A 26393-nucleotide genomic window follows, 5' to 3' on the forward strand; every position below is an offset into this window, starting at 1 on the left:
GGTACACCCTGGACAGGTCGCCAGTCTGTCGCAGGGCCAACACACAGGGACAGACAACCATTCGCACTCACATTCATTCGCACATTCACACCTAGTGACAATTTGGATTATCCAATTAACCTATCCCTTACATGTAACACAGGATGTTACATGTAAGATTTAAAATTCCAGTTTAGCCAATTTCACTTGCAGAGCACTCCTTACCTTTGAAAATCATCTTTCATCTTCCTCTTCTGTCCTCTCTTACCTACATCTTTCTCATTTCTGATTTTGTCACATTAATTTTTTTCTCTCTCTCTGAGAAATAGACTTTACATGGAGCTCACACACTCATTTTGTGCTAAACTGAGCAGAATCAGAAATGACCTGGCTCTAAAAAAAAACCTCTTTACTCAGCTTACGCTTGCTCCTCTTATGTGACGCTAGCTAAATGCTGAAGTACTGCGAGCCATTTTATTTGCATCTGCACCATGAATGCATCACAGGGATGAGAAGAAAAAAAGGGTGTGAGTGGGCTGTAGGATGTTTTCATTAGATTCTTGTTACTGAGCAAGTATCTCCATGCTGTCATTGGAAGCAACTGCCAGGCTGCAGCAGGCAAAAACATAACTAATTTGACAGTAATATGCGTTAATCTGCTTATCATATTTAAATGCTCATTAAGAGAAGGTTCTGGATTGTTCTGGCCCACTTTAAACTCTGCTGGTAGGAGGGGACACCCTGCTGTCAGGATTGGGGTGAGCAGATCAGTGGATGGATCATACTGGATGGAAGGTGCAGGAGCTGAGGCTCTTTAGGATCCGTGGGGATGACAAGCAGCAACAAACCTGGGCTGTAGCCAGCAGGTGATGCGGTGCTGCTTTAAGCTTTTAAACTGTACTGATTTATTTTATGTTGCCTTTTTGCTCATATTCCAATATCGTGAACAATGAGGTGGAAATATGAAGATAAAGGAATATGGACTCACTGACATTTTTGCAGCATTTGCTGAATCATTCAGTTTCTAAGAGACATTTTTTTCAGGAAAGCATTCTTCTCTCCTTTTTTGAAAATGGCAGGTGCAGAAGCTAGATGTTTAAACTTTATGTAAATTCTAACTGGTAACAAACTTTATTGGCTTTTCTTAGTTTGTACTATTTTAAATATTTTCTTGGATCTTAGTGCAGAACAACAAATATGTTGTACTGCTTGAAAACAAAACAATAGAATATATATTAACCCTTTAAGACCTACCATAGAACCAAGTCCGCCAGAGCTTATATTATATTTTTACATGCTGTGGAGCCATTTTTGGGAGCATTTCAAGTTGCTATACATCAATACAACCATTATAGCCCAAATTTTAATAATATGTCTGCATTAAGTGCATAGTAATTACATAAATTGCAAAAAAGTGCAATAAACTACAAAAACATTTAAAATCGTTTTTGTTTTTTTAACATATATTTCTAGTTAGAGAAATTTAAGAGGCTTATCCCTCAAAACTATAAACACAAAAAAGTTGCACAAAACAGTTTCCCATCACAGGAAATTTATTTTGAGTGTCTTCATAGTTTTATTTTTTAAATACACCAATTTTTATATACTGCAGGAAAAACAAAAATAAATATTATAATGCAAATTTGCAAAAAAGCAGCATATGCATCAAAACAAACTATTTCCAGCAGTGCAATTTGACTTCTAAGCATCCCAGAAACGACACAGAAAGTCATAAAGTCAAACATAACCTTTAAAAACAACAGTATATGCTTGTATAGGCATATATAAGGTAAAAAACTACATATCCGCGAAATGACGTCACTTCCTGTTTTGGGCAGGTAATGGCGGACATGCGATAGTTCGCGCTGACGTCTATTCCAACTAGGAAGTGTTACGAACAGCTGATCAGATCGGCAAAGTGTGTTTCTGGAATATTGTGTTTTTGTTGCTGCAAGTGCTTTTTATTAAGTTTTTGCAAAGCTATATATGGAAGGAAACCGTGACCTAGGACAAGCTGATGGCATAAGATGTAAGTACAACTCCTGTGGTTTCATATGTAAAAATAATTATTGCGCTAGCTTATGTGGTTGCAGTGCTACTGGGATTTAAAAATAGTTAGGCAAAACAGAGCGTGCCAGCTCTGACCGGCTTTAAAGGGTTAAAAAAAAAAGAAAGGCTAAGAGTTAATCAAAATCTTTGTTGAATTAGCTACAGCTTCTTGGCATAACCATGTGTACTTGTGGTATTTCAGGAGTGTCTTTGAGAGCATTTTGTTCCAAGGCTGAACAGAGGTAATAGAAAATGAGGAAAGAGAGGTGAAATAATGTTCAACAAAATTCTCCAGTTGGCATCAAACCAAGAATGTCTTGCACACAGGTTGCTTTTCAACCGCCAGGCCACAAAGGTTCCCCACAAGGAAATAAGATTGGATCACTGTAGTTGTCCTCAATTTCATTTTTTTTTAGCTTCAAATAAATTGGTAGCCACTCAGAGGTTGTCCAGATCCAAACAGATCATTAAAGTTCATCTGAAGCTAGTATTTGTTAAAACTCTTACATTTGTTAAGTAACAAACTTTGGTGGCACAGTGCTCAAGTTTATTTAGTGCAGTGTTACTGAAATGAAGGCCAGTGCTTTGAACATAAAACAATGTCTGCAAGAAACTGCTGGTTTTAAAGGGAAGTTATTTCGCTAATTTTCAGCTCAGTGTTTTTATTCTTGGCCTCTACTAGAATAGCTTTGCATTATTCAATTCAATTTTATTTATATAGCACTAAATCCCAACAACAGTGGCCTCAAGGTGTTTTATATTATAAGGTAAAGATCCTGGCAATAATACAGTTTTATGACGATTCATAGTTCATTGTTTGAAACGAGGTGCTTAAACACTTGAAGCCATCTTTGTTCTGACTGGCTGCTCCTTGTGCAGACGGTTTGAACAGCAAACAGAAAGAAGATTCCATGTTGACAGTCTAAGCTGTGATGACCATATACAGTCATTTTTCATATTTTTGCACATTACCAAATACACCTACCATTTCTACAGGAATGACGAGGGTCTGTCATTATACATTTTGAACCCTCAGAGAATGCACTGCTAAAGGGAACAACAAAAAAAAAACTATATCACAGATTCTACAGGACTTAGGTCAAAAAACTTTAAATGTCAAAGTTCATGACAGTAAAATTAGAAATACACTGAACTTGTAGGGTTTGTGTGGAAGGGCTTCCAGGACAAAGGCTCTTCTTTCTAAAAAGAACATGGCAGCATGATTTAGGTTCTCCACAATGATGTGAGACACTGATAAAGTCATACAGAGAACAGTTACTTCCACTTATTGCTGCTATAGGTTGTTCTTAAAGTTTTCACAGTACTCCTGTGACTGTAAAGGTTACGAGAGCTCACTGACATCAAACAGTCAACACAATAATCTGTTGCTATGAGCATCACACCACTCTCTTGGCAGTATTGCTGCTCATAGCAAGAATACATATGCTAGCATCAATATCTGAAACATTGGCTTTGTTTAATACGAGAATCCACCATCACAGCAGTATAAACACGACAGAAAATAAGGAAAATAAAAATATCTTTATCTTTAATAAGCCACAGCAGTGAACTGCTTGATTGAAATTATTTAGCTGTAAAAAAAAAATCCTTGCGTTCCACAAGAATAACAATTTCCCCAAAAGATAAGTAAACAGCCAATGTGAAGAAACTGCATTACATCTATAACAAACCCCCAAACTCTAATTTTGCACTAAATGAAAAATGCCATTGTAAACTAATCTCATTTGGGAATAGTGCTAAACATTGTTCTTGAAATAAAAATCTATCATATTTCTGATTAATAAATCTATGGACAGAGCTTGTCTGCTAGAGGCACTACATGAAAGCCTTTATATTTACTGCTAGAGAGATCTTTTCTGTTTAAAAAGGGAAAAAAACATCCTCCTGGCTCACAGAAAGAATTTCTTTTTATGTTATCAGAAGCAGAAGCATTGTTTATATGGAATAAATGGAAGAGAAGCACGAGCAGTCATAGCAACCTAAAAAATCGTTGAGTGACAGAAAAACTGAGGGAAGATTGCAAAGCATTGCACACACCATTTGACTGACAGGCAATACCTGAAAATGGATTACTTGGCTGCTTTGAGACCAAGTTGTCACCAAAATAAATGTTATAAATAGGAATCTCCTGTCTTAAAGGCTTTAGGCTTGTAACTGGCATGATTTTAGCACATATGTTGCTACCACTGTTTTACAGGGCTGCCAGACGAAGGCAGGCACTTGTACACCGAGTGGTAAATCTGTGTTGGATGAATGCCTCAATGAGTGCGATTTAAAATCCCATCTTTCTGCCTGGTGTTTAGGCCTCTTCAGACCCTGCCGATAAGAGAGGGAAGTTTTCAGCCGCATTACAAGTAGAGAGAGGATGATGACAGCAGGGCTCACCTCACCCCAGGGAGGTGAGTAGCCCAGAGGTGTTGTGAAGAAATGGATTTTAGGAACACGGCTGTGCACCGAGAGGACCAAAATGGAGGAAAGCGAAGGCACACAGTGGTAAACACTGCAAGACAAAATGGGAGGCACAGGTGGAGAAAGTCTAAAGATCAATACTGGTTGTCAGCAGAGAGAAGAAGAATAGAGGTATTGAACGATGAAAATAGGAGATAAACATTTAGGTTGAACATAGAATATAAAGCAATAAAGTGTCATATTTATACATAAAAATGCAACAACCCTGAGCGCACAGGTATTGTTGCATTCATCTTTATGATGATTCAAATATGTTCGCCAGTCTGTCGATATATGGAAATCAAATATTTAATTTCATCCTTTTAAAGTATGTGTGCGCCTCAAAGTGTAGTGGTTTACACATTTACTTGGCAAGCCAAAGGTAGCTGGTTTAGTTTCAGTAAGATTCACAAATCCCTCTTGGATGCAAGAGGCCATCTGATGTAAAACTGCCAAGTCAAATGTGCAGGACGCTCTGCTGCTGATGACTCCTCGGGACAAAGGAGCAGCTGAAAGTAGCTTCATCTATCCTTTTAAACTCTGTGTTCTTCTCCTCGACGAGCTCTTGAGAGCGATATCCATTATTTGGTGCTCAGCAGGTGCTGTGCAGAGTGTATTATTCAAGGTTATTTTGTCGGAAACAATTTCCTGCTGTGATCAAATAGTGTATGTATTGTAAATGGTTTCCACCATATAAGACTAGCTTGATAATTTCCACTGACCGTTACAGAGCTCCTACACAAAAGTACGATGTAAACTTTCAACTTCTTTTGAAAACTAACATGATTCCAGTTGTTTGTTTACTGCTGACATACACAGTGGTAATATTTCCCCCGAGGTTATCAATGATAATGTAAAACAACTTGAACCTAAAAGTCTTTTTTGAATTAAAACATTTACATAATTTTTACCATGTCTGAATTATTTGTATATATTTTTTTCCTCCTCACTTCCAAGACTCTGAAGAATGTACGGAGTGTTGCACATAGGATGGGAATTAAGAACTGGTACTTATAGTTACCTGGTTTCCAGTAGTTCAGTTCCTGCCATCACAACTTTGGCTCTTCGAAAGCAGCTTCACAAACAGCATGCTAACTTTGCTATGGTGCATGCTAACATTAAGCTAGCTAAGAATCCAGAGTGACGTTAGAGCTGAGTGAATAGTAACAAACCGATGAAAAGTTAGGTTGGAGCCTCCATTTCTACCTGTTCATGTTTCTACAGTAAACTCACTGCAACGATCACTTTAAAGTCTCTTTGTGCTGGTTTTCATCTTTGTCAGCTTTGTGTTCTTACTTAAAAACTAAGAGAAAACTCATATCTGTGTCTTCATTAGGATAGGGACTTGTGTTAGTGTGTGGGACTGTAATCTGTTTTTTTTTTTAATCCTTAGGTGGTAATTATGAGACAATACATTTTCAGGTCATTTTACGGAGAAATGCGAAAGTAATGTAACAAGTAGTATAATAAATTACTTTTTTCTGGTCATAATTAAATAAACAGCTACAATACTTTAAGGAAAGTGTTCTGTGTAATGTGTGTAATAATGACTTTTTTTTTTTTAAGTATCGACCCCAACACTAATCACAACAAAGATGGGAAACATGTCCAAATGGCACAACCATTTGGCCACACAGCGTACAATTTATTTCCACGAATGTAATGTCTTTGTTATGCTGCTTAGCGATGGTGGTGGCCAATTAACTCAATCAGATAAATTGATATGTGATATTGATAATTTACACTTTTAAGTATCAAGGAAATTGAACATCAGAACTGCCCCCACTTAAGCCAAACAAGATAATAAAATAGCATCTCAAATTAATCTAAAACATTGCATTACTGATTAGCTAAATGTACACCATACATCCAGCCATTAGCTTTAAATGGACAAAGAAAGCAAGCATGGTGGTGCACTGAGCTCTGCAACTTCACAGCAAGATGGTTCTGGGCTTCAATCCACATGCTGACTGTGGCCTTTCAGTGTAAGGTTTGCATGTTCTCTTCATGTACTCTGTTTCCCTCTCACAATCTAAAACATATATAGAATCTGTGGTTCTAAATCAGTGTTGGTATGAATGAAAAACCAAAAACCAAAACAACAACTTAAACAACACCTTATTAATGAGGTCCTTTTGGAAGTAAGTCTTAGTTCTTGGCATCCCTTATGGCAGCCATTCTGGGCTAAAAACACATTCCCCAGCTTAAGTAAATTGGGAGAAAGCCATAACCTACTCAGTGGTCACTGGGGCACAAGATAGCACACAGAGTTGATAAAAGCATTCATATAAAAGTTTGGTGACTTTGTCTCCAAATGCACTTTAATAAGACTTTTCCTCCAAAGTTAGGTTTGTACTCACCGAGCGCAGTTTTATGACATTATGGCTTTATTTATGACTCAAACCAGAGTGCCAGTCAAAGGAAGTATTCTACAGCAGTAAAGGCAGATAAATATTTATTTTGTAAAGTGCACTCACTCTTTGGTTGAAGGACAGTGCTTCATTAAACATCAGAAGACCCTTTTATCCATTTAACAAGCTCATAATGTAAAGTAATGGTTTTGGCTGTAGGAGAACCAGAGAGACATTTTGCTATTAAAGGAAGTTCCTCACTGAGTGAAATGCTGAGGAAATACACTCTAGTGGGTTCCTTTTCATTCCTGTAGCAGATACGTTGGGCCATCCTTTAAGAAGGGAAAGGAGAAAATGTCATCCCATAACACGCTGGAGGCGCAACATTCAAAGTTGATGCACAGCTCAGCTAAGTGTAACTATTATTTACTGCAAACTTTATAGTCAGTGATTGATGAGTAGACTTGAGGTTGATCTTCCAGGTGAAGCATATAAATGTTAGAGATATTAAAACACAGAAAACAGCAGACCTAATATTGATGAGATGCATCATCATAATCAGAGTAGAGGACTTCTCTAAGCGATGCTGTTTTATTTTCTTTGGACTCTGCTCTTTTCCTCCTGCCATGCAGCTCAGTGCTCAATATTGTTTGGCCAGTATATCCACTATCCCTCCTCTGCACATGCTCAAACCCCTCAAGCTGAGCTCTTCCCTCTGATATACTCATTTAAGGAGTGGTGCCACAAAATTGCTGGTGTAAAAGCTGAAACACTGATGTCACTGCCACAGCAAGAAGTCCACTGATGACTTTTAATTGCAGATCACATGATTTATTTCCCCTTTGAAATTTAACCCACATTTAACTACTTTAAGTTAAATACGAAAACAACAACAACAAGCAACACATGTAGGCTGGTTCTCAACTGGCTGGACCAGGTATATGACCGCAGACTCCAACCGGATGTTTTTTTTTCTGATCCATTTATTCAAACAGCAGCTGGAGAATAACAGACTTCATTTACAAAGAACATGAATTGCAGTGTCATGTAATTTGTACATAAAATATTTGAATAAAAAAAAAAAAAAGACAAGTAAAGCCAGGTGTCACGATCCTGGGTCTTAGGACCCAGTGTTTTGAGTTTTAGTTCATTTTGATGTTTATAGTATGTTTAGCTCATTAGGCCTCCTATGTTGATTTGCTTATTAGTTCCCCCTTGTGTTTCAACCCATGTTAAGTCTCCCCTGCCCTTCATGTCTCTCTGTGCCCCCTCTGTTCTGTTTATGGTGTGTCTTTGCATGTTTGAGTTTCTTGTTTTCTGTCACCCTGCATTGTGCATTATGTTCTCATGGTTGGTCTTTTGTTACTCCCTCTAGTCTAGTCTCTTGTGTTCAAAGCTGAGTATTTCCCTCTGTGTATTTTGGTTCTTAGACCTCTGCCTTATGGTTTGTCTCTGTTTCTTAGTTGCTGTCTCCACTGTGTCTAGTTCGCGTCTCTGTGTGATACTTCCTGTTTTACTTTGAAGGTCCATGCCTCATGTGAGTGTTTCTAGTTTTGCGTCTCTGTCTCGTCCAGTCCTGATTTCTCCCAGCTGTGCCCTCCTTCTGTGTCTCATTCCCTCGTTATCCCTCTGTGTATTTAAGCCCTGTGTTTCTCTTTGTCAGTGTCGTAGTCTCCATCATAGCTGTGTGATTTTTCCCTGTGGCTCCTTGTGCTTTAGTTTTCCCAGTTTAGTTTATTTTGTATTGTTTTTCGTGTCCCACTCCACGCCAGCAATAAAGCTGTGTTTTTTGAGTTTACCTTTTGTCTCTGTGAGTTTGCTTTTGGGTCCTACTTTTGCCTGCACACAGCCGTACTGTGACACCAGGCTCAGTAGTGCTCTTTACTTCGATTCAGGGTCGGAGGTGTAACGCGATGATTCCTGTGACTTACATTTTGATAAAAAGGAAACGTGCGCGACGAGTGAAATAAACTCAATTCAGTTTGCTGTTTAATGTCTTATGAATGGCAGCTTCTCACTCAGAAGAAATGTGAATCTTCTTAAAGCTGATGTTCAACAGTTCAGTTCTGAATGAGCAGTTCAGTTTCCAAAAACAAATGTGCTTAGTGTGTAAGTTGCACTCATATGTAAATGGACACTGATCATTAGGTAACAGAAGATAATTTGTTACATGCAGTGTGAAAGCATTAAGGTGCTTGACTTTACCTTCTCCCTGCAAAGGATGATACAAAACTTAGAGCCCCACTGAAGAGACTGAAGTGTCAACCTAATTTTCAACATTATCCAAGAAATTTAAACTGGCTGTGATAAATTAATTTTCTCTTTATTCTGTAAATGGAAGTTTGCACTAATTATAAAAATTGATAGTTTTGTGAGAAGCTCCTGATACTAAAAGCTTTACTCTATGATTTCTTTCCGTATTTTAGACTATTTCCGTTATGTGGCACTCTCTGTTCAGTATTGGTGTCATACCTGCATTTATCTGAACCTTTTTCTAGCAATTTCCTCTGCCACACCAACCCTCTGCATGTCCTCCTTCATTAAATCCATGAACGTTTTCAGCATCCTCTGCGATATACCCACTACACCTCCTGAGCTACAGCTACAGCTCTGCCACCTGAGCTACAGCTCAGGTGGCAGAGCAGGTCAGTCACTAACCAGAAGGTCGGTGGTTCGATCCCAGGCTGCCTCCTGGCTGCATGCCAAATATCCTTGGGCAAGATACTAACCCCGTGTTTGCCTACTGGTGGTGGTCAGAGGGCCCGGTGGCGCCAGTGTCCGGCAGCCTCGCCTCTGTCAGTGCGCCCCAGGGCAGCTGTGGCTACAATGTAGCTTGCTGTCACCAGTGTGTGAATGTGTGTGTGAATGGGTGAATGACTGAATGTAGTGTAAAGCGCTTTGGGGTCCTTAGGGACTGAGTAAAGCGCTATACAAATGCAGGCCATTTACCATTTACATTCACATGTGAGCTGTCTCCTCAGATGTACTTAATTCTAATCATGGCCATTCTGGTCCGTACCAGTGAAAATCATCAGTACCCTCCTCTTATTCGCTACCTTTACTTCAATTCTTGCATCTTCAGTTTTATCTCCCTGTGATTCAGACAGATGTATTCTGTGTTGCTTTTGCTAACTTTCATTACAGTGCATACAGTGCATACTGTAATGCATTTTTGATTTTCGGTATAAATGCTATATACAGTAGTTACTGATCAACACTCCACGGATTAGAGGGATATCTAACATAGAATCACAACAAACATAACTCATTTCTTTAACCATGTAAATTAATCTATGAACATGCAACAATAAGAAAAAGAACCTCTACATTACACTGCCTCTCAGCCCCATCTGTGGTCCTCAGAGCCACAGCAGAAGGTAGTTTCTTTTGGCCGTACAGTACAAGTTTCATCAATGCACGCAGACTGTATTTCCACAATTCTGCTCTCAGAAGGCAATCTAAGTAATGAACTGTGCGAAAACCCATCTGTATTCCATTTTCAATTTGGCGCATCTGCAGTGCTATTAATGATCTTGCAGACATGTTTGTATGCAATGTGATTTGCTTTGTTGCATCTTTCCGCAGCAGCACACAAAACTTATCGATATGTTGAATCACGAGATTGGATTTGGAATAAAGTTGAGTGCGGCGTAATATCTTCATGAACAGGACATTTAGAAGCCATTTTTCACACACAATGAAAAGACTGAAAAACAATGAAATCATTAGTTCTTAAAGCAAAAATGTGTTTTAAATAGCTACATTTCCCAGCGGAAAAAAAGAGGTTTTCAAGATGATATCGTCAAAAAATAAAAGATCCAAGGCGTAAAATTATTTTCAGAAATTATGCCTTTTTGTAGAGGCGGCAAAGCTGTTTTATTTGTTTGTTTTTTATAGCAGTGTGGTATTAGCAGCAATAGTTACAACCACAGCTTGTAAAGTAAAGAGTGCTTCATAAAGAAACTCAATTCTAAAAGAAACTAAAACATGGCTGTGGGTATGTTAGTGAAGCACACTAAATATGTTGAGGCTGCTGAAAATGATCCAGAGTCAACTGCTTGTTATTGATCTGTTTATCTCCAACTGGATCGAGTGAGGTGATACAGTTAAATTTGATCTTTAATGAAGGCAGATAATCAATTCTTCATGCAAAGAAGAAAAAACATAATTAAGATTTTGTGTATCTCAAACTAAGCGCCCAGAGCTGTTATAGGATAATTATTTTTGTTGAAGAAATGACAAAATAATATATATATATATAGATAGATATATAGATATAGATATAGATATATAGATATATAGATATAGATATAGAGATAGATATAGAGATAGATATAGATAGAGAGATATAGATATATAGATAGATATAGATATAGATAGATATAGATATATAATAGAAATATAATTGGCAAAAAGCAGTGTTTGTTTTGTTTTTTTAAACTGTGTATTGAGGCAGAAAAAACATAAACACTTATAAAATTGTCATGGTATTTTTTTCTCTATTTTTTTCAAACATCTGACACAAACAAAAGAACATGACCATTTATTTGGTGTAGTGTTTTCTTCCACTCAATGAAGATAACTCCAGTTTTCAGTATTTGATTTTAGCATTTGATTTGAAAAAGCTCAAACTTCACTGTCTGCCATCTGTCTGGCAACATTTGGTGCTTTGCAGACAGTGAAATGTACATTTCACTCAGCTATTTGATAAACCAGAAACAGACTGATGCTTTAAATATGTGTTTAGCATGTTAGCATTGTCTACAAACCCCCACAAACAAACCAAACAAACAAAAATGAGCTTTAAGATTCAAGAACACCACTGTATACAGAGACTGCAGATTTAGGTGATAACAGCTTTTAACTAGCCAACAAACATTTGGACAATGAATGACCATTGCTGTGACATTCATTCAAGCCATATTTGAAAAAATATCTTGTGCCAATGTCCAAGATGTGGGAGAAATGCTTTGTCACTAGTCCAATTTAAGATTTCTATACCTGGATGATTGTGCATGCAGAAAGTTCTAGAGCTGTGCTTTCCTTAAATAAAGTGTCACAATGGTGGCTTTCCATTTATTTGGCTAGATCACCATGTTAATTAATACTTAAGTTGAAAGATTCAGAGCTCATTTTAGAATAAATTGTATCTAAATTGTGCTTTTCTACTTGATTTGACCGCTTAAAGTGCTTTTCTAAGCCTCATTCACATACACATTGATACATGTGATTCACACACTCACATCCCAATGGATGGATCAGGGCCAACTAAGGGTTCAGGGATACTTTGACATATAACATCTGTTATCTCTGACTGTCTTTAAGCCAGCTGATTCAAGGAACACCTGATATATTGAACTTGCTTTGCAGTACACCTACATCAGGGAGGTAGTTTACCATTGAAGGTAGGATAAGCTTTTGTTACAGCAATGACGATAATGATATACAGCAAGTAAAACTGAATATTTTGAAATCAACAAAGCAGAATTTTTCAAATTAAAGAGCTTATGAGGCTCTGCCAAGCGGCTCCATTGTGTTGCAAAGAATCACTGCATGTGTTATGAAAGCTTTCCTATATCTGTCCTTGTGCTAGCAGAGCTGAATCACTCTGTTATAGAAAGTGCTGCGTGGATATTGGAGAGAAAAATACAAAACTTGTAAATTTGAGTTATATCATAAGGTGGGATCACACTCAAAAAATCCTTTTCATAGCACTACATTTCATACTGAACTAATCAGCCATCATGCTTAAAATTAATATTTTAAGTGAAAGGGACAATAGGACAGAGGACATAAAAGACATACTATAACAGAAACCGAAGAGAAAATGTAGTTTACCGGTTGGAAACTATTCTTGATGAATTTCTGGCTTCTCAGAGAAGTTCAGTGTGTTAGCTCAAATTTGGGGATAAAAATGTTTAAAATTCAGTTTGTTATTTGCCTAATAAAAAGCAAAAATACTATTTATGGTTTCAAACTGATTGTTTACATTATAAAGACTTTCGGACTGCCTCGAAGAGATTCTGGCAAACCGTCAGACGTCTCAGGAGGGGAAAGCGGTGCTCTACCTGCACTGTGTATAGTGCTGGCGGAGCGCTGCTGACGTCGACTGAGAAAATTGTCAGGCGGTGGAAGGAATACTTCGAGGACCTCCTTAATCCCACTGACACGTCTTCCGAGGAGGAAGCAGAGTCTGGGGATGAGGGGAATGACCCGCCAATTTCCGGGGGCGAGGTCACTGAGGCAGTTAAACAACTCCTTGGTGGCAGAGCCCCTGGTGTTGATGAGGTCCGCCCCGAGTTCCTGAAGGCTCTGGACGTTGTAGGGCTGTCCTGGTTGACACGCCTCTGCAATGTTGCGTGGAGATCAGGGGCAGTACCTGTGGACTGGCAGACCGGGGTGGTGGTCCCCATCTTCAAGAAAGGGGACCGGAGGGTGTGTTCCAACTACAGGGGGATCACACTCCTCAGCCTCCCTGGGAAAGTCTATGCCAGGGTGCTGGAAAGGAGAGTTCGTCCGTTAGTCGAACCTCGGATACAGGAGGAACAATGCGGTTTTCGTCCTGGTCGCGGAACACTGGACCAGCTCTTTATCCTCTCCAGGATACTTGAGGGTGCATGGGAGTTTGCCCAACCAGTCTACATGTGTTTTGTGGACTTGGAGAAGGCATTCGACCGTGTCCCTCGGGGTGTCCTGTGGGAGGTGTTGCGGGAATATGGGGTGTCTGGCCCATTGCTACGGGCCATTCGATCCCTATACAACCGTTGCAAGAGCTTGGTTCGCATTGCCGGCAATAAGTCGGACTCGTTCCCGGTGGGTGATGGGCTCCGCCAGGGCTGCCCTTTGTCTCCGGTTCTGTTCATAATTTTTATGGACAGGATTTCTAGGCGCAGCCAAGTGGCGGAGGGCTTTCGCTTTGGTGGCCTCAGAATCTCATCTCTGATTTTTGCAGATGATGTGGTTCTGTTGGCTTCATCGGGTGAGGGCCTCCAGCTCGCACTGGAGCGGTTCGCAGCCGAGTGTGAAGCAGCGGGAATGAGGATCAGCACCTCCAAATCTGAGGCCATGGTTCTCAGCCGGAAAAGGGTGGAGTGCCCACTCCGGGTCGGGGATGAGTTCCTGCCCCAAGTGGAGGAGTTCAAGTATCTCGGGGTCTTGTTCGCGAGTGATGGGAGAAGGGAGCCGGAGATCGACAGACGGATTGGGGCTGCAGCTGCAGTAATGCGGACGCTGCACCGGTCCGTCGTGGTGAAGAGGGAGCTGAGTGTAAAAGCGAAGCTCTCAATTTACCGGTCGATCTACGTCCCTACCCTCACCTATGGCCACGAGCTGTGGGTAGTGACCGAAAGAACGAGATCGCGGATACAAGCGGCAGAAATGAGCTTCCTCCGAAGGGTGGCTGGCCTCTCCCTTAGAGATAGGGTGAGAAGTTCGGCCATCCGGGAGGGGCTCAGAGTAGAGCAGCTGCTGCTCCACATCGAAAGGAGCCAGCTGAGGTGGTTCGGGCATCTGACAAGGATGCCCCCTGGGCGCCTCCTGGGTGAGGTGTTCCAGGCATGTCCCACCGGGAGGAGGCCCCGGGGCAGACCCAGGACACGCTGGAGAGATTATATCTCTCGGCTGGCCTGGGAACGCCTTGGTATTCCCCCGGATAAGCTGGAGGAGGTGGCTGGGGAGAGGGAGGTCTGGGCCTCTTTGCTTAGGCTGCTGCCCCCGCGACCCGGCCCCGGACAAAGCGGATGAAAATGGATGGATGGATGGATGTTTACATTTTAGGATTGGTGGTCTATTAAATTTGTAAAGCACTGTCTCTGAATGTCGTAGCCATGTTTTGTTTTTGTGTTGTTGTTGTTTTTAAATGTTCATTGTCTTTTTCTTATATAAAGCTGATATGTGATCTGTACTTTTTGGTTTGTACTTTTGGACCACTAGTGGAAAGCAAAACAGCATCCCCTCTGGCTGTCCTTATAACCACAACAGCTTCAGCCATTGTCACTATCACCTCAGTGTTGACTGGTTATGAGTGACTCATTTTCCATTAGCAATACAGAATTTATCCACCCCAATGTTTAGTGTTCAGTGTAGCTTTAAAGCAGCTGTCATATAATATATATATATATATATATATATATATATATATATATATATATATATATATATTATACCTACAAATAGTGTAGTAGTTGGACAGCCTGGAAGGGGTTTTCTGGGCGGTGGCAGCAGGAGCCAGGCCTTTCTCTTTGACGGTGAGATATATATATATATATATATATATATATACACACAAAATAAGCCTAAGCCTACCTTCATTTTGGAGAAATCCATGATTTGTTTTTTAATGAGAGATCATCTCACTTTAGAACCAACCTCATCAATTGATTTTTTCCACTAGATGTTTTGCAAACACGGCACCGCAGAGATGGAAGTTGAAAACAAACCTCATTATGCCCCGTGACACTGCAAAGCGACTGCAGGTGTGTTTGTTTTCGTGAGATGGGGAGGGTAATGTGAGGATTTGACCTGCAGTACACAGTAATTCCAGCTACACAGTCTTAATCTCATCTCATTTAAAGCTCCCCTTTTCCATCAAAACAAAAGAAGCCATCTCACATGGAGCCCAAATTGATTATACCACATCCCCTAATTCAAAAAAGTTATTAAATCAGACCAGTATTCTAGTCATTCTCATAAAGCTGTAGGCCATCTCATGGATGCCTTCTCCTCCGCTGCTGGATTCTCCAGAGCTCACTCCATCACCTTCCCACAAAGTCCTCCACATTACCCTGAGCAGCTGTTTGGGAAAATCAAATTATGCACAGAGATATCATTTAAATTCAGCAGCCACCATCACTGTTACCCGTGATTTATTGATACCTAGGAGCAGGCATTAATATTGTAGTTGTGATTAAGACTCATCTGACTTGGTTTATGATCTGCACCCATTTTGATGTCTTTATTATATGCCCTTCAGTCTGCAGGGAGGTTAATCTTGTGTTGGAACCAAACTGTTTGTCAGACATTTGGGGGGTTGTACAGTAAGGCTTCCCTTGTTATGCCTAACCTTTCAAAAGGTTGCAGTGTTTCATTTGACATTTCAGAAACAGACCATTTGCCTTGACAGGCACGCCATCACCAAATGACAGAATTAATTTTCTCTGAACTAAACCTAAAACCCCAAACATTATGTGGTTCGTTGGTTTTCCATGACAGTTAAGTCATTTAATGATATTTCATGACTAACGTTCTTTATAAATTAAATAAAATAGTGCAAGAATTTACTAGGAGGGTAGCCAGTCAATGAAGTAGTATTACTTGTTAGTAAGGCTACACCTATAATTTGACAGTGAAGTTTTCTATTGAAAACACTTTTGGACAACCCAATAAAAAATGGAAAGTAAAGAATTAAACTAATTCTGTCTTCTAAATATGTAAGAATATGCAAAGGTATCCTTAATATGGTCAGGAAACCCAGTAGCAGCATATTAGAAGTTGGCTGTAAATGGGGGGTTTCTTAAAGGGAGAAGAGCAGAAATGGTTTAACCAAAGAGCTGCACTGAGTCCTAGTATAAGAAAAAGAAGGATTATTATTGAACAAATGAATCATGCAAAGCTACCACAGTGGTAGTAGTACAAACATATGGTGATTTAGTTGAACATAATAGACCCACTTTAATTTCCATTTCACTCTCACCTGCATTGTTTCCAGCAGCAGAGACAAGCATGCTGCATACTATCTGCACACCACATGCATAGTTGTGGTGATTAGTTTACATACACTCATCATGGGCATGAATGTCATGACAATTTTGGGCTTTTTTTTTTTTAAACTGTCAGTTGTAGTCAATCAAGATCACCATTTAAACTGCAACTCTGGTTTATCTCCTGGAAAGGAGAAGTCACACAAAACAATGTGCAAACAAAGTTATGAAATATGATTCAATAAACAAGTTTGTGGTTGAAATAGTAAAAAATATAACTTTTTCTGCAAGGATTTTATGTTTTTTGGCTGATTTTAGATCAATTGCATTAATACAATATGTCAAAATGAAAACGTAACTGTAAATTCAAACATGTGAGGTTGTGCTGAAAAGAATGATACTAAACAAGGCAAGTAAATAGTTTTTAAAGGCGAAATGCAGAGGACAAATCAAAAGTAGTCAAAAATGGCCAATTATACCCTGGATCCCAGAGGGTTAAACATTTTTTTTTAAAGTAACGCAATAGTTACTTTTCAAGTAATTAATTACTTTTAGAATCTTGTAACTCAGCTAATATTTTATATTTATTATTATCAATTGTTTCCTAATGCGATTTGTATCATTGGGGTTTAAAGTATCAGAACATAATACAAAAGCATATAGCCTTTAAATGTAAGATGAACAGTAACATGTGACATCACATTGTGTCATTATTTAACCAAAGATAAGTCAAAATGCAGAAGCAGAATGTAAACAACTAAGTACATCCTTAATGCTTAAAAATAATTTAAATGGAAGGCACCTGCCAGGTGCTGCTAATAAAACCTCTATAAAAGCAGAAGTTTTGACAGTTTGTAGGTCTGGGGCATTCAGGTGTTTGTTAACGCAATGCTGATGAGGAAAGACTGCAGAAGTCTTCGACAAAGAACTCTTGGTGCTCATTGCTTTTCATAAGGTAATTTCCAAACCATTTCAAATCCATCATTCTACCGTTTTAATCAAAAATGTAACATTTAAAGGCCCCATTTATCATATGTTAATGTCAAATGTTAATGTCAGTGAAGGTACATTCATACCAACTGTCAAGCACGGTGATGGGGGGGTTATGATTTGGGTTTATTTTAGAGCCAGAGGACCTGGGCACCTTGTAGTCAATGAGTCAGTCATGAACTCCTCTGTATACCAAAGTTTTTTAGAGTCAGAAGTAATGCGATCTGTCACAGCCAAAGCTTGTCTGAAACTGGGTTATTAAATAGGACAATGATCTCAAGCAAATATACAGCAGAATGGATAAGTGAGCCTTTTTCAAAGTCTAGACTTTAACCACGTTGAAAAGCTTTTGCAAAATCTTAAGAGAGCTGTGGGTAAATGAGTACATTCAAACCTCAATGAACTCAAGTCATTAAAGTCATTGAAGTAAAGAAGAGCAGACAAAAATTGCTCTAAAATGATGTAAGAGACTGTAGAAATAAAATAAAAAGCATCTCAGGATTTTACTTGAAACAATGTGCCTGGTTAGTCACATTCCCAAATGGATTTTCCATAACAGACTTAATAATCGAGTCATGTTGCATTAACCAAAAACATAAAACAAAAACCATATCACATTTTAAGTTAAATTGAGATCTGATGTTATTCAACATCATTAGGCATATCGTAGAAACATGAGCTAAAATGTTTTAATCCCATTATATCTCTTGGCACACCCAGCTTCCTTGGTGGGCGTGCTTTGCAGTTACCGATCACCAAATCCAAAAAGCAGTGCGATACAGGGTCCTGGAAGACACCTGCATGTCAGAACTCAGATAAAAATGCAGGTCTTGTGTGAAATAGCTTTAAGTTCAGAGGGATTTTGAGATCAATCACCTCTTATTCAAACCAGTGAAAGCCACAAGGCACAGATGAAGAGTTTTCAAAGAAAAGAGCAATCATAGTGACTGTTGGTCTCTTACTGACTCACAGTGGGGGATTTTCTTTTCTTCTGCCTCCTTATACAATACCACAGCCTAAGTCCTTGCACTGCCTTAGTCACTGCGCCATCATTCCACTCTGACACTATTGATTGCATCAAGTCCCTCCAAAAGAATGAATGGAATAACCTTCCTCTCTGTATCCATTTCCTTTAAACTGATGGCAGAAACACAGAGGGTGTGGGGAACGCTGGGCCAAGGAAACTAGGCAAAAGGATTGGTCTGTGTGGATTCCCGCTCTACTGATCATGTGCACTGAGTGCCAGGCTGACAGTAACCGCAGACAATCATCCTCATCCCCTCTCCCATCAACCTCATCCCCTCTCCCATCAACCTTGGTTTGGCTCGGCCAGCCACAGCCTGCACAGAATCAATCAGCACTGAGATATGGGCAGCCGTCACGGTGGTGACCAATTTTGGCATGCAAGGCTTTCCCTTAATAGACAAAGAGACGGAGATCAATAGCCAATTTGGCCTTGGAATGAGGCTGGACTGGATCAAGGAAAATTCATTTTCTTATCCCCTTTTTTACTCTGGAGAAGTCGGGTAAAATATGACGAATATTCACGACCTGTACAGTAAAGAAGTGAATCATTCATCTGTTTGAGTACGGATAACCTTGAAAGCAAAGTCAAGACTGAATTTTTGATCTGAGGTTTTTGTATGTGGCATATATAATGTGCCAAGAAAATGACAAGGATTTTAATACATAGAGTATGTTTCTTCTGTTTTCTTTTGTTGCCTTTACTGAATCCAGATTTGCTCATTTTCACCAAAAGCAATGCAAAAGTTAAGCCTGGAAAGTAACTGAATACATTTACTCAAGTAGTGTATTTAATGTTATTTTTTGAGCTTACTTGAAAAAAATTCATTTTGCATTTTTATAAAATCACACTCTTTTTCCATCTGAAACAAACCTTCTTTGTGATCTCATTTTTTTTAGTTTACATTTATTATTTTCCATCTTCTTCAGGTTCATCTCATGGACTTCCAATTTTATATAGACCCTACAATATTAAAAGAAAACCCCAAGAAGGAGAATGAAAAGAGAGCAAATGAGTTTCCATAGAAACATAAGGCACAGCTGGTGGTAGCGTATTGGCTTTAATGTGCCAGTAGAACACAAGACAAGAAGAGCACCCTTTACTTTTTTACTTAATATAATTAGCTATTATCATTCCAATGACAAGCCAAGCTAATAGGTGTATGCTAATCGATAACTCGGCATGGTGGCGTCCAGCAGGCCTATCAGCGTCTCATTGGTCAAATCAGTAGCTGGCTTCACGAGGGATATAGCCTCATCCAGCTTATCAATAGTATCATTTTTGTCCACGATGTTGTGCCATAATGTAAAACTGGTTGATACACAGAGGCACAGCATGTAATGGTTGTTTCGAGGATCAGAAATTTTCAGCTCTCTCAAGCTATCAGGTTTCTCCTGAAGGACATAATTCAGGCAGAAATTGTAACAGTTGTCGTAAATGAATAAAGAGCTTGAGAGATGGGTGTAAATCCTGCATACAGCATTGCCTCCATACAGCTGGCCAAGCCGATAACAGCATGTTCAATTCTACGTTTTTTCTTTCTCTCAGCCCAAAAGAGTTAAAAGTAGCCAATGTTTCATATAAAGAAACAGCAACTAATACAGATCCTTGTTCCCAGAACTCATTAATGCTCTCAGATGACTCGGGTTTCTCTTTTCCCCCCCTTTCACTTCTAATACTTTACATACATTTTACCGGAAACAGTTGTGTTTCCTTCCCTAAGTAAGAATTTTAATGCAGTTCTTTAACACTGGTATTGATTTTCCCTTCTATATACAAACAAATAATTATGTGTTCAGTCCACATTTCTCGCTCTCTTTGGAAACACCATCACTGCCTGTCTCATCCTATTTTAAAGTTTTGTCACAATGTGAATTATAATTATAGCAGTTGGGACTAAAATGACAATAATTTGTGGTTGTGCATGAATGGACAGCAGCCTGTCGAGAATGTAATTGGAGCAGGAGCGGATTCAGTCACGAAACCTGAAGGGTTCCTTTTCTACCCATTCACTGCTCATAATTATAATGTGACAATTCTCTCTACTATGTTATAATTTTCCCATTGAGATGCATATTAACTTGTTTCCATTAGGAGCCTGTCTCCGTGGAGAGTTATCTGGGGCTGATATTGCTCATATACAGAGTTATCAGTGGGGAGAAAACCATGGCCTGCAGGCGTTTGAGGTGTTCACGTCTTCCTCCTCAGGCTGTCCTCGAGCCTCCTCGGCCTCGCCACAGAACAAAAGGGTGGATTCAATTATGAAGTGACACCTTGAGGCATGTAACAAAAGCATGCTGCTTCGAAGGAGATCACTTAAAATGTATCCTCCCTCTTTATCTCCTGTCTGTCTTCCTGTCTCACCCCTGTCTCTCTCAAGTCAGTGATTCCTATAGAATAAAAAAAGGAGGAAAAAACACGTGTGTCTCATCTCTCAGACGCAAAGGGCTCCCAAGGTCATCGTACCCTGAATGTGACAGGGAACCTTTCCTTTGGATTAAACAGTTTTATTGATTCAGAGCAATTAGTGCAGAACCGAAGGGATAACTCAGCCCACACAGCTGCATAGGTAATGAGGATTACTCCCTTCTTGTTTCCAGCAGTCAGATATGTTCACTGCATTGAGAGATGTGTTTTAGCCCTTTTTCCACTCTCTACACTGGCTGGTTGCCATTTTTTCACTTTTTATCGCTTGTTTTACTTATTTAGTATTCTGCATTGAATTTACATACTGGCATCAACTACTTAAAACATAGAAACACAGAGTAACAAAATTAATGTTGCCATTCTTTGTTTAGATGTATAAATGGTATTTACACTGACTAAATGCATATAGCGATGTTTATAATGGCAAAGTCACATGGGGTAATACCTGAGCCTGCAGTTCCCCTTTTAGAGTCTTTCAGCTAATTCTGTTTGCTTTTAAAGCCCATATTTTCACTGCTTTTTACACTCTTACTATACCTCAAGCAAAAGGTCATAAACAAAGAAGATATTTTTCTGTGTTGGCTGAACGCATAAATGCATGCAAAAACACTAACTTTACACAGATATGAGTGGGTACAAACAGTTGATGTGGGAACAGTGATGTTTTAAAAATATATATATAGAGTAAAGTGTTTGCCACTTCTCGATTTCTTATTTTTTGTATGTTTGTCACACATAAATGTTTCAGATCATCAAACAAATTTAAATATTAGACACAAACTGCAGTTTCAAAATGAAAGTGTTTATTATTAATGGCCCCTAAACCTAACAGCAACAACTCCCATCAAGTGTTAGCAATAACTTGTAATGAGTCTTTTACGGCACAGTGGAGGAATTCTGGCCCCTTTGCAGAATTCTTGTAATTCAGCCACATTGGAGGGTTTTTGAGATGGAGATGCCCGAACCAGTTCACTGGCTCCTTTCGATGTGGAAGACTAACAGTGCTACTCTGAGCGTCTCTTTGATGGCTGAACTCTTCAGAAAAAGCTAATTTCCACCGATTGCATCTGCAATCTCCTTCTTTTTGTCACTATCCAGACCAGAAAAGGGTGGGGTGCCTACTCTGGGTTAGGGATGAGCTCATGCTGCAAGAGTTTAACTATCTCGGGGTCTTTTTTATGAGTGAGAGGAGAAGGGAGCGGGAGATTGACAGATGGACTGGGGCTGTGGCTGCTTTGATGCGGGTGCTGCATTAGTCTGTTGTGGTAGAGAGAAAGAGAGAGCTGAAAATAACATGTGTGCCCAAAATTGCTGAAAGCTTTATTAGACTGAGCACAGTCATCACATTAAACACAACAGCAAGCAAACTCCTGCAACCACTTGTCAACCGGGGCAGAAATATATACATTTCCCTGGTGACTGGTGGAACCAAGGATCACTCAACAAGCTCAGGAACTGCATGATTTCACTGACTTCACATTGACACATCATTGCCAGCTCTCATTTTTTCCTATTTTTCCCTAGCAATGGGTGGTTATCAGGCAGTTGCCAACTGCTCTTCTGTGGCTCTTCTGCTCTTCTGTGGCCAGTTGTGTAACAGGTGTCTTAGACAGAAAAAAAATCATAACAACAAAACCAACCAACACAAATATGATAAGAAAGAAAAAGAAATGACAAAAGCCACAAAGATAGATATGCGATTCATAACAGTACATACTCGAGTAGTTAGCAGTTTGAGAAAGTTTAATAGGGATGTTTTGTTAAAAGGGTCTCTCATACAGGTGCAATGTAGGCCAGACAGTCTTTATAACCTAAAGATGACCTACTTGCGTTTGCAGCCCCTCTGCTCCCAGTGATATTGTGTGCAATTCACATCAGTTGCTAATTTTTTATGCCCTTCTGTTGGTCTACATTTAGCGGTGATAAATGTAGACATCAACAGCAGAGAAAAAGAGGCCTGCCACTAAGTAAACAGAAACAGATACAATACAAACATCTTAAATATTAAAATAACTTGGCTTATAAATTTTTAAGAGAAAATAAATAAATAAATAAATAATACCTTGGGGCACCTTTTAAGCTCACAGGGTATAAACTTCAAGCCTGCAGCCTCAAAAATAGTAAAGGTGCACAATTAACATCAAATCAACATCAAAACTCTGCTCAATAATCTCCTTAGATATAACCCTTTTAGCACATATATCTACAAACTATGTGAATGACTTATACTGACTTCTACCTCAAGTCTCCTGTTTTATATTCCTAAATAAATATTTCTCCTTTCTAGAATAAGGTTTTGTCAATAACTATTATAGTTATGTCCATTAATTATCTTCCATGCAGGCTTGATTATGTTCCGGATCATACCAGTGTTGTGATGATTAAGTTCCATTTCCACTTTCACAAAGATTTGCTTTTACTGCATGTTGTGAGACTTCAAATACTCACATACTCGTCTATATCATTGAATTCTGGTGTTCCAGTCACTTCCATGACCACAGGTGTATAAAATCAAGCACCTAGGCATGCAGACAGCTTCTGCAAACATCTGTAAAAGAATGATGTCCAAACTTTATGTGGCCTTCAGATTAGGTCAAGGCAGTTGTGTAAAGGAGCTTCATGGGATGAGTGTCCATGGCCAAGCACCTGCATCAAAGGCCTACATCACCAAGGGCAATGGTCTAAAGCAGGGGTAGGCAACTACAGGCCTTGAGTGCTGGGGTCCTGCAGGTTTTAGATATCACCCTGGATGAACACACCTTAATCAAACGATTAGTTCATTATCAGGACTCTGGACTCCTTCAAGACATGTTGAGGAGGTAATTTAGCCATTTGAACCAGCTGTGTTGGATCAAGGACACATCTAAAACCTGCAGGACACCAGCACTTGAGGCCTGGAGTTGCCTGGTCTAAAGCATACTGCCAGTGGACTATAGAGCAGTAGCAGAGATGTGTTCTCTAGAGTGATGAATCATGCTTCTTCATCTGGGAATCCCATAGAGGAGTCTGGGTTTGGGAGTTGCCTGAAGGATGGTACTTGTCTGACTGCTTTGTGCCAAGTGCAAAGTGTGATTGTTTTTCAGGAGTTGGACTTGCCCCCTTACTTCAAGTGACGGTAACTCTTAATTATTTGCTTCCAATTTTGTGATTGCAGGGTTTGCTTCTTCTTGTTCCAACAAAGCAAGGTCCATAAAGACATGGATGAGTTTGGTGTGGAAGAACTTGACTCGCCTGCACAGAATCCTGACCTGAACCTGAAAGAACACCTTTGGGATGTATCACAGTGGAGACTGCAAGCCAGGCCTTTTTGTCCAACATGAGTGTGTTACCTGATGAATTAGCTTCTGGAAGACAGTTAAATAGTTCCCATTCTTGTGGTACTACCATGCCATGAGGCCCCATGTTGTGCAAAACATATTAGGTTAAAATTCACAGATGGCTTTCCTACTCACTGTCAAAAAGCAGTAATTACAAGACTTTTAAGGGAAAACCACTCAGCCAAGTAGCTGCAATTAACATACATTCATATTTATTAGCTCTTAGTTAATGGTGAGTAGATGCATCTAAAGTTTCACTGTGATTAAAGTTTATTAAGTTTATTTTATCAAAGTTCTTAACCCTTGTATTTTAGTGAAAATTGAAAATGAATCTACATGACTCATTTAGTCAGTTTTTCACCATCAGTTTCATCGGCCTTGGCTCACTTTCTGTGAAGAACGTGACAAAAACACATTTTCAATGAATGCACACCGTAGCCACCCACTCGCCTACATATTTACATTACATGTGTGGTGTTTGGGTCCACTCGGGGTAATAAGTGTGGAAATTGTAGTACTGTTTACATTTACCCTCCATCTTGCAAGAACCATTCCATAGTTTCCTCACACTCTATCTCAGCTGCATATTGCAGAGAAATACATATTGATGCCAGCAATGGTCAAATTGAAAGGTCTTCTTGCCAAGGAAGACAGTTCAAAGAAATAAACATCATTTATGGTGAAAAACTTTAATTTCTATTTGTTCAAGGTAAAAAAGATTTTCCATCCATGTCATATGATTTTAATGGCAAAAAACAAATTGCAGTTTATTCATAAAATGTGATCTAACAGAAATAAAGTCCAAATATGAATGATATATGTTGTCTATATCACTGAAGTAAATCACAAATCTACAAAGCATTTTTACATAAATTGTTATATCTGTGTTGATTCAAATGAGCTTTTTATTTCATCTTTGACTTCCTGTTCTCATGCAACAATTGTGCCTGCTGAAACTGCAACTCCAGCCTAGACATGAAGTGTATTCTCTAACACGGCTGTCTTACCCTGACCATTACAATTCAACTTGCTCTGCAATATTCTCTCACAATGCATCACCTTGTCATGTTTTCTGTCTTAAATTACTCCGTGATTGATTTCATCTAAAGAACTTGATGACTTTTCCGTTCAAGGCTGGGAGGAATGATTGGTGTTCTTTGTTATTGAATCAATGTAATTTCATCCAATAGGCTTAAAATTGCAATGGTAATAAAACAGTTTGGAAAGACATATTGTAGCCCTGAAATGCTTCTAATCTTGACAGCGGTGCTACATCTACATGTGGTAAATGCCTGTTCACACATAAGGGAAGTAGAATTGCTTGGCAACCATTAAAAAAATGATCTGGCTTTGATGAATCAGCTAGGAGGAAAGGGTTAATTGTGTACACTGTCAAAATGGCAGACATTAATCCCCCGCTCAGGCTGGCCTGGTTATCTTTCTACCCTCTAACTGAACCTAATGACTTTGCAACACCTCATCTGTCACTGCTGTCATAACTTTTACTGATTTCATTAAAGCCCCTGCAGAGATTAAAACTGGGACTCTTCATTCTGCCTTTGCAGCCTGACACATTATTGGCAACGCACGCAGATTAATTTAAATGTTTTCTGAATCAAAAAGTGAAAATATGCTCGTCATTCCCCCCTCTAAGCTAACATAATATAAATGTTAATTGAGATTTGTGCAGTGAGCTGAGAAAATGGATATTTGGAATAAAGCAAATGCTCTCCAACTTTTGAAATGCAATACAGTATTGGCTTCTTCTGTGCTGTACATTTACAGTACACTAACTGAGAAAACACATTTAGACAAATGAAAATATATAATTAGGATGGAGCACGAGTTATCAGTGAAGTGCTGCTTCTAAACAGGCCCTTCTTCCAGTGCAGTAATCACTTTGGCAGCTGAGATAATTTAAAGATTGAATTTTATACTGAAGTGAGCTGGTCAGCTGCTTTCTTCCCAAACAGCGAGCGACCAGTTTGAACAAGTGAAATTAATCTGTCGGCAGCTATGAATACACGTGAGCTGACGGTTAAACCGGACTCGGTAACAGATTTGTTTAACTTAAAAATATATATGCATG

General features: G+C 39.2%; 1 long non-coding RNA gene across 1 annotated transcript; it reads left to right on the plus strand.

Moving 5' to 3' along the window:
- LOC146567162 (uncharacterized) lies at positions 1 to 25121 on the plus strand. The gene is made up of 2 exons (XR_014893885.1): positions 1 to 4448; positions 24142 to 25121. It is a non-coding gene; the product is annotated as an uncharacterized LOC146567162 (long non-coding RNA).
- Positions 25122 to 26393: the final 1272 nt, after the last annotated feature.

The sequence above is a fragment of the Mchenga conophoros genome, linkage group LG9, assembly GCF_057382185.1.
Source record: "Mchenga conophoros isolate Kocher_MC1m ecotype Shallow Benthic linkage group LG9, M_conophoros_male_GT1.1, whole genome shotgun sequence".
In the NCBI taxonomy this organism is placed as follows: domain Eukaryota; kingdom Metazoa; phylum Chordata; class Actinopteri; order Cichliformes; family Cichlidae; genus Mchenga; species Mchenga conophoros.